At 38.7% G+C, this 14,755-nt stretch overlaps 1 protein-coding gene across 4 annotated transcripts in view; it reads right to left on the bottom strand.

The window, feature by feature from the left end:
* Positions 1 to 14,755, bottom strand: part of GREM2 (gremlin 2, DAN family BMP antagonist) — a 40,220-nt gene that overhangs the window by 20,580 nt on the left and 4,885 nt on the right. For 2 of the 4 annotated variants that reach the window (XM_085298272.1, XM_085298268.1), the window contains exons 1-3: positions 8,688 to 9,294; positions 1,972 to 2,245; positions 1,106 to 1,246 (exon numbers count right to left, since the gene is read on the bottom strand). The gene's annotated coding sequence lies outside the window, so the exon portion shown is untranslated. Of the gene's footprint in view, positions 1 to 1,105; positions 1,247 to 1,971; positions 2,246 to 8,687; positions 9,295 to 14,755 lie in introns of those variants that run through there. The other 2 variants (XM_085298271.1, XM_085298269.1) reach the window with 1 other exon arrangement.

Raw genomic sequence — 14,755 nt, 5'->3', positions numbered from 1 at the left:
CRGTCATCCAAAAATTCAGCCAGATGAAGTTTGGCTCCTTAACCTTCTTAAGAGCAGCCCTGCAACAAGACCTCCCCCATTTATGAACACAAGCTCAGKGTTTCAGTTCCCACTCCAACTGGAGGTAATGTACTCACATTCTCCATACTGCAGAAAAATACCTTAACAATGAGAACACAGAAAAGGGTAACGGGATAAGGAGAGCACAGAGCAGCATTACCCATCCATCTTGCTAAAGCTGATTGGTGGGCAGGGAATAAACATAAAATTCCTGGACATAAAGGGAATTATGATAGGAGAATGCACAACTATTTCTCTGATTAGGCTCTGTGACATGGAGTGTGAGGTCCTTAAGCTCCCCATATCATCTCCAACATATAAAATAATTATTTCTTCTAGGTTTTAATCCAAATGGAAATAATCTCAGACCAAAAGAACCCAAATCCTTTTCTTCTCTCAATTTTATTTCTAATAAACTGACTGCAGAAGGTAGCCCCCCAATAGATATTTAGTTACACACAGTTCTGTAGAAGCTAGGAGAACCCTTACAAGTGCTGTGATTCCAATTTCATTTAAAGTAATGGCACAGAGGAAAATCCTTACCCCATCTTCAGAAATAACAGAAAAGCACTGAATGTCAGCTGGATGTATTCCTAATTATCACCCATGTTCTTCTGTGATAAAGTTTAAAGCAYTGCATGCTGTCATCCAGTCCAGCTAGGGTGCAGTTTAAACAATTCAAGCTGCAAGCTGTAGCCTCTCTGCTCCTAGCCTCCAGGCTTGCACCTCTCCCTCCACGCTCTCCGGCCCAACACACACGCACACCTCGGTCCCTCCATGCCAGGACTAACAACCATGCACCACAGAGTCAGCAAGATGAGTTCACTGATCCAGCCAAAACCTAATTTTTGTTTTGTTTTGCTTTGCTGCCTGGCTTTCCAGCTGCCTGCAGGGTCAGGAGCGCTGCCGGAGCCCCGGTGCCAGCGCGGGGCCGCTCTACACCCTTTCGGTACCAGCCTGCAGGCAGGCTGCCTTCGACCAGCGGCAAAGCCGCTCCCTGACGCCCCTGCCAAACCGGGGCCTGGGAACCCGGCACCCAACTTACCTGTTTCAGAGTGGAGGATGCTAAGGTAACTGAACRGGTGGGGCTGAGAAAGGTGGCGCTGAGTGGCAGGACTGCCTGCTTGGCTTCCTAGGAGATGTGCGGTCTCTTCAGATCTAAATGGCTTGGTGTTGGGACTACCGTCTGTACCGGAGTAGAGAGAGGAAATAAAAAAAATAATAATAGAAAGTGAGGGTTATATCATCTCCTGTATGCCTAAACAGGCTTCAGCTGTCTAACCAGAGATGTCCAGTGCCATTTTAGATGCCCAAGGACATCCAAGATGTTTGCATAGGGCTGCCACACCAGAGACAAGACCCTATGGCAAATGCACGTTCCTCCAGAGTGGCAGCTGGAAGCCAAGTGAGAAATGTGGGGTGTTTGAAATGGCACTAGCCACATTGACCAAGACACCCGAGTCAGCCAGAATCTCATTCGGCCATAAAGCTCCAAGGGCCAGGCTTCCCACAAGGGCTGGATTTTTCAAGTATCTTAAACGTTTCCTACTTATGACCTGATTTCCAAAAGAGCATCATTTAKTTTGCTTTTTCAGTAGATGATAGGATCCTTTAAAAGGGCATCTTTTATCTTATCTTGAAAAAGTGTTTTGCAGTAGAAGTGCAAAAGTAAATGTTAAAGATGGAAGAACAAGCATRAAAATATAGTTTAACTGCTGCATCCAACTTTGAGTTTTGAGTGTCTTGCCTTCTAAGTGTAATGATGTTTTCCCCCAGGGTTTTGGGGTTTAACTGATTGTATACAACTACTGGCTAGATTGCGCTGAAACCATCCACATGATACATGAAGCACTGATATATTCTCCTTCTCTCTTCCCCCTTTATTCATATTCCCCTGGCCCCAACACCTACCCCTGCTGTACTCTCCACGCCTGATCCAGAATCCGGCATTTAAGATTGCRGTAAGATGATTTTCCTTCCTTTTGGTGAAGATGCTATATACCCATGCAATTAGTGCCTTGCAAAATTAGGCAAACTTGTATTTAAAGACAAAAAAAAATCAAAACAAAGCAGTTAATGTGGTTCAATGGAAAGTCGGAGAGAAATAGTTTTCCACTCTCTTCTTTCTAGGTAATAGATGAGCTAATAACACCCATGAGAGAGAACAAATCTGCTGATCAATAACCTGAAAAAAAAGGAAAAAAAAATCAATCATAACTTACAATACAATTCACATGGAAACATTTGTACAATCTCCTTTCGTAATAGAGAACTGGAACCAGAACAAAAAATACTGATTATTGAATTCACCTGGATTTTTGCCTTTATTCAGCAAAAGTTGTGCAAGCACACAAYATGGTAAGAAATGGCCCTCCACTTCCATCCTTTACCATGATCCTAACACATAAACAAGGGAAGCAGGAAACAAGCTTTCCAACAGTATTCATAGAGCAGAATACTGAAACAGCATCTCACTAGTCACAGTCTAAAACAAAATCTTCAGTGCCAAAGAGCACCAGCTTGCATCTCTGCCACTGGTCAAAGGGTACAAATCCCAAAAATAACTAGTTATTCAAAGGGCACAGGCTTACACGCAGAGGCTGATCTTCCAGCTTCTTCCTTGTTATCAAAGGATGGCACCCCCATCCTCCTAAAGCCTAGGAGAGCTTGCATCCCACATGGACTAATATTTTGCCGTTAACTGTAGTTATGTATACCCTTAAAAACAATATACTGAACGGTCATCAGGAAGGACTGAGTGCTGATACCATAGGAGCTCATACCATTCAGGCAATCAGAACTCTGATTAAAAGAAGACAGGGTTAAACCAATGCTATAGAAGTTAAGCAGACACTAATTGTCTTCCTCTATTTCAGTCCAAAAGCGTGTTGAAGTTACCAGGTGTAAGAAGAGAAGTAAGRTAATACACTCCACACACCAGCAAGTCAAAAGCACCACAGAAAACATTCTACCCTCTTATAGTTAAAATTAGGAGATGGATATTATATTAAGAAGCTTGCAGTTCTAACCAAAGTTTAAGTGGGAAAACCTGTCTGCTAYCTCCAGTTTATAGCTCTTATTATCAATCAGCTGCCTCAAGAAATATTTATTCCTCTTAAAAGAAGCCTTAGTCTCTATACTTCACTAAAGTCTGTTGCAGCATTAGTAAGTCTGCTTTCACATACACTAACCAAATTGCACATTGTTTCTACGTGCATTAATTTGTCCCACGAGGGTCATCCCAGTAACCAGTCTATCCATGTTTCACACTAGGACAGACTCCTCCACACCTAAACAGCCTAAAAAATATTTTTGCAAGGCTGCTAGTCAGAACTCACACTGCCCTAGCTGGGCTACAGCACTGCCTCACCTCCAAACTTGTGAATCTCAAACTTTTAGTACAATTATCTATTACAATCCTATATAACTGAGACTAAAGTGAGTCTAAAGGAGTATTACTATTACTGAAATTCCAATAATGATCAGAGTCTAACTCAAGCTTGAATTTAAATTCTTTTTAATTAATTTTTTCTAAAATTTAAGTTTATGTTTTGTGGAACAGACCTTTTTTTTTATCTAAAATGTGTACTATAAACTCAAAGCATATGCAAATCTTAAAGAAAGGGGGGGGGGAGGTCAGATATATGCCCCCCCATCCTTCGATGACAGTATTATTAGGGTATTAAKGACAAATGCAAGGTTCTACTTTCAGACATGAAAACATGCGTAAGTGCATTCTGCGTAAGTGCAGAATGGAAAGCAGTAGGCTAGGTGCTAGTTCCAGGCATTATGCTTCAGGAAAACCATAAAGATTTCTAGGGGATCTGGGGAAGAGAAACAAGAGCACTTAGCTATACAGAAACTATGACTTACGTGGAAAGACTGTAGAAACTGGGAATCTTTAATACAATGAAGCAAAGGTTARAAGACTGATGTTAAGTGTTTTCAAATGTATAAAAGGCTATTAAACAGTGGAATAATACCTTTTTTCCACAGATGAAAAATTAATAATGTCAGTTTCTAAGTTTTCAGAAAATATACCTATTATCAGGATTCATGATATAAGTAGTGAGGCACTGGAATAGATCTGCCTAAGAAGCTTGTAGAATCTCATCACTGGAAGTATTAAGAAGAAAGTATCACAAAAGTAGGAAAAAAAAACAAACAAAAAAACACACACCCCACATCTGCCAGGAATTACATAAGGTAAAATGGATCCTAACATAAGCAAGAGACGAGACAGATGACTCTCGAAGTCTTTCAATTCCATCATAAGTAAATAACACATACAAGCATACATTATATACAGTAAATCTTGTGGCCCAAAGAACCAATGTTTTAATAAGTAATTCTTTTCCAATTTTCTGGCATCTCTGTTCTCTCATCTGTCTCAGCCCTCTTGYTAGCTATGAGAGAAAGAATACATCATTTATTTCCATAGTACAGCTTAAGCTACATTTGCTATAGGGTCACTAAACCACTTCTCAAAGCCAACCCTTCGTACGGCTGCACCTGCTAATCGTGAACCTATCAGGCCTATAATGCAGATTCTRTCAGGTGCTTTCAGGATTAAAGACTTAGTTTGCTTTCTTTTGCTGTAGGCAGAAAACATGAGGTTTGTTTAATTTTTCTCCATTGGCAAAAGACACTGAGACGTGGGATTCTGGACAAGGCCTTGGGTAAGAACCAAGAGGTAAGAACCCACACATCCCGGTACTCTCCTCCTCCTGATTTCTAATGCCTTCCCGGACACTGGGAATAATTAAAGAAAGAAATTTTAAGTTACCACAATACATTATGCCAGCAATACACAAATCAGCCAGCCAACAAGCTCAGTCTGCTGCAATTGCACATGGCCTGCAAGATGCAAGAGTTTTTTTCCTCATCATCATTTGATGTGTTAACGGGTTTTAGGAGCATTTCCATTATTCCATCTGCTCCCCAAGGTGAATGAGAGAGACATTAAAAGACACACACAGAAATGGTGGTGTGYTAGCATTAATAGCTTGATCCAACTTCCATCCCAAAAAATAACTACGTCCTCAGAGAGCAGAGGTAAACAAGCAGAGGTTCACATAAACCGAAACATTTGTGTTGTCCTCGTAACAGCAAACATCCAAATTCCTCTCTATTCATAATACCTGTAATTAACAGGTGTGGAATAGTTTGTCAACAGTTATCCTTATAAAGCAATGATATTTGTCCTATAACCAAAGTAATACTCTATGAAGATTTGTGCACTGTCCAACCCTCTGTTTCCCACAAGTCCAACAAATAAATAAATGAATTGTCCTTACACGGAAACAAAACACTGGAATCACATTTGAGTTTCCCTTCTGCCTCCTTATATTCTCCAAATTGGAATAAGTTTCAAAATTTGATTTCCTGTTACTGATTTCCTTAAAATTAGCCTACAGAGTAAAGACATCTCTATATTAACATTTTTTCCTGCAAGGAACTGTTCCTTTAATTAGGTGGAGTCTAATAATTCTGATTACATTAAAAGTGGAGTGATACGGGATTGCACGGTTTCCTAAAAGCCAGAAAACTGTCATTAATCTAAGTGCAACTTCCAAWGCCAATAAAAGCTGTTATTTTGCAACTATCACACAATTCCTTTTAGTGCTGTTCCTGTAAGAAGCCAACYGCTTTGGTAGGTCATTTTTTAAGCCAATGCTGCGCTTTGCTCTCTTGTAACCTCAGGTAAAGCAACAATTAAGTGAATATGTATGTTCAGATTTAATARAAGTTATGTCCCTCATTACCAAGAAATTACAACAGGATCAAACAAAAAGGAATGTTTAAGACAAGACATAATCCTGAAATAGTTCAGTACAGTGAAGATGATTTTAGTGGGTAAGAAGAACCTGCAATGCTTTATGCGTGAGGCTCTCAACCAACAGGAAGCCCCACACACCAGTAAGCACAGAAAAAAAACAGAAGAGAGGCAGGGAGGAGTCTCTGCAAATATTCTCCTGAATATATAGTTATATATTTTTTTAAGTCTTCAATCACAGTCTTTCCCTTAAATGGTATAATGTCCTGCAGACCTATAAGACATGGTTAATATTTATTTAAACTTGACTTCAGAGTATTTATATGACAAATACTGATGTCATTAAACTAAGCACAAAAATAATCTTTTATCTCAATGGAGCCAGCAATTTTACTCCATCACAATAGAGCCTTGAAGTCAGAATATATAGTAATTTAAACCAGGCAAAGATATGTTTTCAGGTAGAGATCCTGACACTTTGCACAGTTCAAGGGGACAAAAGTACTGTCATCAAAAATACACGATCAAGAAGTAACCAGCGAACACTCACAGCTAAATTTTTATGACCAGATGAGAGAGAAAAAAAAATTTTTTAATTGCCAAAAAAGATTACCAGGAGTAATTTCAAACAATACATTACCAACTTTTATGTTCTTGGAATATTTTATAATTTTAGTACAAACTAATTTTTATTTCTACTTAATATTGCATTCCTTTCTTAATCATTTTGCATTTTTTAAATTTTATTTTACTTATAATCATTTAAAACTGACCTGATTATAAGGGGAGAGGGGAATGATATGGAGAGAGAAAATTCCACAAACATCCATTTTCTGCAGTGTAATGCACATAATAAACTAAGCCTAGTTAGTCCTAATCTAAGCTACAGTAGTTCTGAGATACTCAAGGGCACAGATATCTGTATGAGTTCTGTAAACACTGACTAAAGAGGTATCCTCTCCCCCAAACTCCTTCTCAAACTGCACAAGCACCCCCTCCTTTTAAACATGTGCAGTTGGGCAAACTTTTGGAAGTCCCCTTATACRAGCCAGTCACAAACCCAACTTCTTTGCTTCTGTTGCTGCCTTGGTTTTGCAATTTTGCAGAGCTGCTAGACTGGGTTGAAAGGGACATCCAAGACTGGTTCAGCCTCCTATTACATGCCTTCCTACGAAATCTTAGACTACCATAATTAAATAACAACACTTTTTAAACAAACAAACAAACAAACAAACAACCACCTTAGGTATTGGGATCTAGCAAGAACTTAATGGAAGACCACTGTTGGAAAAATAATGAGCTATGGGAAGGAGAAGGAGCTGTAATACAGCTTTTTGTGGGTAGAAAAAATGCAAAGAAACAAGGACTTCTCCCTACGTGACCTGCAACCACTAAATTCCCAGTCCCCAAAAATGTCTGTGGCATTTGCCTCCTCTTTGCTACTTCACAGACAAGCCTCGCTTATTTTTTTAAAAAAGATACTCTGCACAAGAAGATCACCAGTTGAGCATATCATTGGTCAGAAAGTTCAGGTGAATTCTGTAAAGCTATGTGCACACACACTGAGTTTTTTCTTTTTGGTCTATTCCCTTCCCTCCCTCCACCCCAGTGCTACACTAGAACAAGGGAACAGGGACTCCCCTGGATGGCAGATAAACTGTGCTAGAAGCACCAGCACTAACATCTGTCTTACTGTCATCTCCTGCCAGAACTCAGATGTGTTCTGTATTGATCGTTAGTTGATTGGCTATGAGAGCTATGGCAGAAACAGACTTTTTTGAAAAATGCTTTARCTTTTGTTACTGCATGATAGCAAAATAGTCTAAAGCAAAAATACAGAAGTGTAAATAGAATCACCTCTTACCTTATTGCTTTACACTACTGTTTTGAAATAACTTAAGATCTGACCTATAATATTTATATTTAGAGACGTCAGACCTTCTGAAGTCATTAGGTTCAGTTTCGGCAGTGGTGACAAATAGCCATTTTTCTGAAGCTAATGGAAACTTTCTCACAATCTGTGCATTAAYTGTAGGGTTCATAACACCAGCGTCCTGTCTGGTACAATTCCCCGGCCGGAAGAACCTAGTTACTGCCAGTTGGCTGTACCAGGCAAATCATTTAAGCAAAGAAGTGCTGATCTTAATCTCTCCTCATGCAATGCTAATGCAGTATCAATGAAGAATTCAGTGTCTGTGTTGCTTTGCATGCACAGCTCCCAATTAAACTTTGGCCTTATAAAATTAGTCGCTATACAGTAGTTTCCCATCTTGTACTAAAATCATGTTCAGTGGTTTACTGTAATTTGTAAAAACCTCCAAAGTACCTGGGAAATCCCAGCAGCTTCTGAGAGGCTCACTAGCTCTGAACTGTGACATTCTGGCCACCAGCACCAGGGACCAAGCCCTGTATAAGGGCTTGACAGCAGGTGTGGGGAGGGGGTAAAATGTGTCTAGCTGTACTTTGGATCTAATTACGGCTTCTTATAGCTCTGAGGATTTTATCACCTTTAGTTCCAGAATGTAACTTAACCTATGCATTCAACCCTCAGAGTGATCCACCCTAGCCTTCAGTCGCATCTTTTTCCTGACAGAGTGAGTATCTCAACAGATGCAACTGAAGATGGGAGTATTAAGAAGCATTCTGCGGCATTTCTCACCCTTTCTTTTGTCTTCAGCACTTCTGTGGCAGCTTCCACTCATGAGAGGTGGGATTTCAGAAACACTCACCTTGTCCGTATTTTCTACAGTTTAATTATTCCCTGCCTTGGCATACTGGTTAATACACACCACAAGCCTAATTCCCAAACCCTCCCCATTCACAGCACAAAGAATGTAGGTGTCTGCCTCACCTCTGTGAATTCATGATACCAGTAACGTCCTTTTTTAGGATCTTCAATTTTCTTCACGGCAATGCCTCTACCGAATTATTTAGACTGTTTAGTTCCACACTGAAAAGTTTTGTTCGCAGGGACTCGAAACTCCTAGTCGTTCAAGCTGTTTTGGCAAAACAGGACTTCCGTAACACTTTGCAGCTCAGTTCACAGAGCGCTTCCATGTCCAGAAGCCACTTAGGCAGAATCCCACAAAACAGATTACCTTAGCTACTACTCTCCTGCTTTTCTGCAAGGTCAAGTCCTATCTTCACTCACAGCTTAACATTCAGAGTGAGGATCCTGCAAATTTCTCAGTGTTAGTAATGCTGTGCTCAGTAAAGTACTCCAAGAGATAGGTTTAAGATGAATTGCCCAACATTAAACAGAAGTTTGTTGCTCCACGTTCTCAGGCGACTACTCTAGACATTGTTCTTTTCACAGTTCACTTGATCTTCACAACTGGACGATCTTCCTCACAGTGCCAATCAGCAGCAGTAAAGGCGGCAAAGGCTACCCTCACCGTATCTGTGCAGCGCCGGGGGTGCCAGACACATTCAGATTCTTCACGAGTTACTCACAGACTGTGCTGAAATATGCAGAATACAAGCAAAAGGCTTCTCTGGTTAAGTTACATAAGTATCAAGGTTTTACTGCAAGTTACAGGCATACGCATGCAAGGTTGAGCTAATGGGCATATTTTAAGTAAATGGTAAACTGATATGAGAAGGTGATCCAGACAGAGTGGCAACGTTGCAGTGATTCCTGATTTGTGACTTTTTGCATAGTGCAAAACAACTTAATCCTATGTAAAAACCAGTGAAAGACAAAAAGGCCAAAAATATATGTCCAAATTCGTATTTATCCCTTTTCTGTTTCACATTCATTCTGTGTACACTGCTTACTACAGCTTTGGACTGAAGACATAGTTCTATGCCACGAAACGATTTGGCGAGACACTGCTATCTCAACATAGCACRAGGATGAAGATGACTAAATAGTGACAAAGCTAAATCATCCCTCAGAGACAAGTCAATAGGGAATAAGTAACTTTATCTGCCAAGAATTAACATGCAATGAATACTTGTAAAGGTTACTCAACATAAGACTATTAGCGGTTAGAAGTGCGTTCCCTCACCCATGCTAACTAAGCAAGCCTGCCGAGGAATAGATTCCAACTGATTTCCTGAGGAATCGTCTTAACAGTAGCAAGCCTCTAGAAAAGGACCGTGCCCTTAGAGATTTTTAACTTACAGCCAGATATCTCACAATAAAGATGCACTTTGTAAGTACTTCTTAGGAAATGTGTTCATTTTTCATTWAAAAAAATATTTAACATGACCAGTAAACAAGTGAAGGCAACACTACCTAATGAATGAAAAAATAGTACATAATGAATGAAAAAACTACAGGTTTTTAAAGGTTACCTAAACCAAAAGGTTTTTTAAAGGTCAAAGAAACGCTGTTTAAAAAAAAAAAAAAAAGCTGAAGCAATGAACAGTTTGGAATTTAACTTGTAGTTAAAGTTAACTGCACCATTGAAAAGTTTAACTCATTTTTCACTTTTGACACTTTTTGCTTTTCTCTTTTTACCTCTTACATAAAAATATTGAACTATTTAGATTTTCTCTTGAATATATTTTTCAAGTTCTTATATWTATTTCTAGCATGGCATGGTATCTCTGCTACAAACTCTGCAAAAACACTGTTTATGATGTTTCAAAAACTTCCATGTAATTAAAAAAAAATAAGAGTCCTGCAAAAATGTGCAGGCAGCAGTTGTATATTCTGAAATCTAGGCTGCAAGTATATATCCCTTAAATTTTCCAATCTTCTTGAACAAATAGCTCCTCTGAGGTTTTCAAGAGAAGATATATTTCAAATTACTTAGGCTATCCAAAGAATGTTTTTGCTGCTCTGTGCAGTTAGAGCTGAAAGTGCATTTATCTTGCTATAAATAAGGTGACTCTTAAAGAATGAAGTTCAGAAGTGTTAATTTCAACTCTTTAGCCCATCTCTAGTGAAGATATATTTAATAGGGTAACTCCACATCTCAAAGTACCTAGGTTGGTTTCACTCAAACTTGATTTTTCTACATATACAAATTTGCAAGAAAGTCTGGAAATTCAATGGAATAATTCCAGAATTAAATTACATAATTTTTCTTTTAAGTATTAGGTATTTACATAGYGGTTTTGAAAGTTACCTTTCTATATACGATGTCAACCAGAATTTCCCTCCAAAATCATATAGAGTAAAAAGTATAGTTTAGATTGTTCTGGTACAGTCTATTTATGGAATCATACAGTTCCTCAGAAGCAATTCTCTATCCTCCAGGATACATGTACTTAGAGTTAGATATGCTACTTCAAAAGACAAAAACGCACTGAGAAAAGAGCAAGTGCAATTAGCAGTTGTTGTCTCCTTTTACTGAAGTAAAAAATGTACTTTAGAGATGTGCACAGCCTTGTGTAAACCAAAAAGAAAAGACTGGCATGTACCAGTTCAGAAATATTTAATAATGAAGACAGAAAGTTCTGCCCATCATGTATTGCTCTGTTATGCAGTAGGCAACATTAACATTGCCTTTTTTATTTAAAAGTATAAGATATTTTATGCACTGCCTTGAAGTAATGCACCATTCTACTCCTCTCTACAGGAATTAATTTAATCCACTGTGTGCAAATCTTCATTAAAATTCATATCCTGAGAGACTTTGAAGTTAAACAAAACATCACGTTTTTTGCATCTATAGGTAGGGTCATGGCTATCTATTTTACATAGAATTCATATCTGTTCATACATACATACATATCACATTGTAATAAGCACTCTATATACAGAATTTCTGCRCCAATTCACATAGGTTTTGATGCACCATTTTTAGAGATGCCAGGTGACTTTCCTACTGTCAMAAAGAAAGTCTGTAACAGAGTTAATAAACAACCAAGTTGCTAGGAGGAGAGACAAGTGCAGGATGATGCTTTCAGCACACGTTTAGACTTATGCCCAATTTTACTGACACCATGAAGATAACCATAGGCGTCATAACCAAGCAGCACTACTCACTAGACCATTAATACTTATAAGAATTTAGATTCTGCCACCTCAAAGAAACTGGTGATCGGATGATCTGCAATTCTGCCATCATGGAAGCTTTAGGAAAAATTTGCAATTAGGAAGAAAACAGTATTTTTTTAAAAAGTGAAATCAAAACATGACCGTTACCCAAAAAAGTCTGCCAGCATTGTCAGTTGACTGATGTAGTATGTTCCCAACTAATATTACGCATCTACACACTYGAAAGTTACAGTGAATTTTGATGCTCTAACTGGTAAAATAAGCCTCTTTTCAAATGCACCTGGCATTTTTAAGGAAAAAAGTTTGGGAGGAAAAATATTCTCATTTGGGGAATTTAATAATTAAAGTATCCTAAATTACAGTTCACTGTTACTGAGAAATTAAGCTTCTCTTTGCTACAAATTTAACCATTCGTATTTTAATATAGTGATATGATAAAAACCAGCTAGGTTTTTACGAATTATTTTGTGTTTTCCTAAAAACAGTAGAGATAAATCTAAAACCATGATAACCRTAGTGACAAATACATTTCAATATTCTTAACATACACACCCAAATTTCATTGTGAGGAAAAACAAGCACTGCATTAWCACCTCAAGCTCCCCATATTTTACACATTCAGAAAAAGCAACAGCTTAAGTCAATCGTGTTCGACTGCTATACAGTTATTTATATGAGTAAATGAAGCTGGCGCCTGAGTAGGGGAGATGAACTGGCAACTTGCCGCAGCCTTGAAGCCTTGAGTTACAATTTGTATATAATGGAACAAACTGCAAGCACTCCGGTTATAGCCTATCTACGTGTATGAGGCTAAGCAGAAGAGTTCAAATAGGCAGAATTCTGTTTTAACTAATGATAAAGTGAGATACAGGTTTCTTTAGTCAGCTCATGAAGTTGCCCAGGACAGCTCTGCAGAACTCGGGTTCCCCAAGACCTTAAGCCCAGACTGCCAGTGGAGTTGGGTACCCAACAGTCTCTCTTGGGACAGGAAACCTCTTTTAAGGACTTCCGAGCCATGCGCCTGCAGCTCAGTCATCATCTGAGCAGACCTGCAAAAACCTAAGTGAAAACTTATCTTGATCAGTAGCCTCAGAGACTCCACAACACCCAGGACCGTACTACGGCCATCATTATGATAGGAAGGCACGGGCCAYAATAAAATGAAATAACTCACATACATGAGAAAGGTCATTTCCAGTGACAGATTCCACACATCTTAACATTATTTTGGGTAGGAGACAAACTCGAGAGAGATGAGATTAGTCCTCTTCCTCTGCACAAATGTATTGAACAGGCTTAGAAAGATTTATTCAGACTTGAATATCTGGGAGCAGATTAGCTCAGTGCAAATCATACATGAATATGAGAAACAAGTATTTGAGGGTTACTTTATGGAAAGCATATAAATCCATGAATTTCATACAAAAACAATCCTTGCCTTCTAGGTTGTCTTCTAAAAAAAATCCAAAGCGGAGAGCAGCTTAGAAATCAACTAATTTGCCTGACTGTCTCTCTCTYAAATAACTGTATCACTATACCCAGCATGAACAGCTCATAGCTGTAGTTTCTATAATCAGTAGTGGCTCCATCCTGCAGTTCCTAGTAATTCCCAGCTCAGGCTGGGAATTGGCTACTGGCCTCCTCTGGTTTTCAGAAGTACACTGCAAGTCGCTGCAGACTTTTGCAGGACATGTGCCATTGTGGAGGTGATGAAGGCGTTTACAACAGCAGCTTATGCAGTGCATTGAGATTATGCACTCCAAGTATTTCCCAAATAGCTCCCTGTACACAGTTCATAGGAAAATTACGTTGCTCTATTTTACTGATATGCAGTATTTTTGTCCACGTAAAAAGGCAGCTATCTGATGACCTTTTAACATGCATTTAGGAATGGAAAATTATGCCTGTGGCCTTTTCTGTCTCTAGAATTCACTCTCTAGCTCAAACATTGGCTGTGGCACAAATAAACAAACATTAGTAACTAGAAGACTGGACTGCCATCACTTCTAACAAAAAAGCCTGCCAATACCAGATATGGATCCAGAGATATTGCTGTTTTTGTCTCTTCCAGAGTAACTTTTCCAAGGAGCTACACCCTAGTCTAGGTTGCGCAGATTCTGAAAATCACTGTTTATGACTGTGGCTATAATACTTGATCTAACCAGAAGTGCCAGGAATCCAACCACAGTCTTTGGAAAGCAAGGGGATCCATAAGCTACAGACTCCTTATTTTGAGAGTCTATGGCATAAGAGTCCCAACTCTAAGCCACATGAGCTGGCTATGCCAGGATAACAATTCAGATTCTGCAAATCACATCCATATTGTRAAGCCTTTCGAAGTCTGGCATAGTTTTAAATGGACAACAAATCTGTTTGTCGGATAAAGTCTGAACTGCTAAATAAATAGAGTGATAAATTTCCTAATACTACTGGGCAGAGTGTTCCTGCAAGCACAACGTGTGTTTATCAATTTCCCACTGAGCTAGCGCTGACTTTCAAATTTCCTTTAATCCTATTATAGTAAACATAGTACAGCTCTCTGGCAAACAAAAGTAACATTCTTCCTGTAATATCATATCCTTCTTTTAAAGAAACCTTAGAGATGTCCAGAAAAGAACTAGCCTCAAGTTGGAATGGCACAACAAACTTGTTTCCAAAGAAACTTAAGTTTTATAAAGTTTTAGAGTTTAAACTGAAAAAAAAAGAAAACAAGGCTATTTTTAAAAAGAGAAGATTGGCAATTTCTGATAGGCATTCAAAATAGTGTTTGCATGTATTATACTTTTAAAGGCAGCTATTGAAATACTGACATWAAAAATATTTTTCTAGTTGGAAGCAGCTTACCTGAGTTGAAGGATAAAGTAACTGGCACTTTGGACATAAAATTCTGAAAATAGACTGTGGCTTGTGATAATTTTTTCTCAGTGTTCCTTCAAGAAGAAAGAATAACAAGTGCAGAGGACTTT

The sequence above is a fragment of the Rhea americana genome, unplaced genomic scaffold (genome assembly GCF_003343005.1).
Source record: "Rhea americana isolate MKP2758 unplaced genomic scaffold, rheAme1 scaffold_137, whole genome shotgun sequence".
In the NCBI taxonomy this organism is placed as follows: Eukaryota; Metazoa; Chordata; class Aves; order Rheiformes; family Rheidae; genus Rhea; species Rhea americana.
This window is presented reverse-complemented; position numbering and strand designations above follow the sequence as displayed.